Raw genomic sequence first — 1,780 nt, forward strand, 5'->3', positions numbered from 1 at the left:
TGATTCCCCTCCCCACCCATCCCCCATATCCCCCTACACTGGGGTATTCCAGCCTTGGAAGGACCAAGGGATTCTCCTTCCGTTGGTGTCCAGTAACGCCATCGTCTGCTACATACAGAGCTGGAGCCATGGGTCAGTCCATGTGTACTCTTTGAATAGTGGTTTAGTCCCTGGGAGCTCTGGTTGCATGGCATTGTTGTTCTTATGGGATCTCAAGCCCCTTCAAGCTCTTTCAGTCCTTTCTCTGATAACTTCAATGGGGGTTCCGTTTTCAGTTCAGTGGTTTGCCGCTAGTATTCGGCTCTGTATTTGCAATGCTTTGGCAGAGCCTCTCAGGAGATATCTACATGAGGCTCATGTCAGCACACACTTCTTAGGAAGTTAATTTCTACCTAATGACAGTTACATAGTGTCAATCTCTCCCCGCAGATCCTTTGTAGGACTCCTGTCCACTAATCCAGAACACCATGCCTAGAGGCAACAAGAGCAAGAGCCGCTCCCGGGCCAAAAGGCAGCAGATGCGGGGAGAGAGGCCTAATCTCCAGGGTGCTCAGCCCACTGTGGAGGAGGAGAAAGCAGCATCTCCTGCTCTTGTCCAGGGAGATGCCCCCAGCTCCCCTGATACAGGCACTGCTCAGGAGGCTGCATCCCATAGCGCTCCTGAGTTAAATGTGTCCCATTCTGCCCGTGGGGTTGGTGCTGAGGGTTCTTTTGCAGATGTGGATGAGAGGCGTACAAATGTCTCACTATAGCAGATGCCATCCAGTCTCTGCATGAAGATCCTCTGACAGAAAGGCCCAAGCTACTTCACTATCTGCTGAAGCCCCAGAAGGATGAGCAACCTGTGGAGGCAGAGATGCTGAAGCTGATCAGCAGGAGAGTACCGGGTCACTTCCCACGGATCCTGGAAAGCCACCTATCAGCTGGAACTGGTCTATGGTCTAGAGTTGAAGGTTGACAACCCCTACCACTTGCTCCTATGCCCTTGTTAGCAAGTTACCCCATCCGCCCTCGGGGGCAAATGTGGGTGGCAGGAAGGTGCCCAAGACGGTCTCCTCACCCTCCTGGGTTATGATCTTCATGAAGGACAACCCGCCACTGAGAGGTCTGGCAGTTTTCTCCACATGCAGGCATATATCCTGGGAGAGGCACTTAATCTTTGGGGAGCCCAGGAATTTCATCACCAAGAGCTAGTTGACCAAAATTATGTACCATGGGGATGATCCCCAACCTATGAGTTCCTCTGGGGTCCCAGGCCCATGAGAACACACTTCAAGGAGAATCATGGAAATTTGCACGATTTACAGTTCGTAGGCTCTCTCGTAACCAGGAGCAGCCAGGAGATATGGGCTGTTGGTTTCCAAGGATTCCCTCCCATGGGAAAACAGCTCCTCCACATTTAATCCTTGGTGATTTCTTCTCAGAACAGCCAGTGTTCTGAAAGGTGTCTGTTAAAGGAACACGGAGAACTTTTATGCATGGGAAAAATCCTTGCTACCTTGTTTTCCTGTAACTGAAAGATTAATTTGATTAATATATGCTGGTTAATCTAATGCTCTGCTACAATTTTGCTATGACCTTCATAAACAAAAGGTTAAAAACAAGTCATGGGAAAAGGTTTCCACAGGAAGCACCAATTAAAACAGTGGTCAGTTCATCCTTGTCACTATTGGTTTTGCCTTTAGTTCATCATTTTAATAGAAATATACTTTGTTTCATTACCTTACTGAATTCCATAAGAAAATAAACTGATAAATTTTGCCTCATATATCCAGTCTCT

At 48.1% G+C, this 1,780-nt stretch overlaps 1 pseudogene; it reads left to right on the forward strand.

Moving 5' to 3' along the window:
* Positions 1 to 467: 467 nt before the first annotated feature.
* Positions 468 to 1,403, forward strand: LOC116887884 (annotated as a pseudogene).
* The last annotated feature ends 377 nt before the right edge of the window (positions 1,404 to 1,780 follow it).

This window comes from Rattus rattus, chromosome X (genome assembly GCF_011064425.1).
Source record: "Rattus rattus isolate New Zealand chromosome X, Rrattus_CSIRO_v1, whole genome shotgun sequence".
NCBI classification, from domain to species: domain Eukaryota; kingdom Metazoa; phylum Chordata; class Mammalia; order Rodentia; family Muridae; genus Rattus; species Rattus rattus.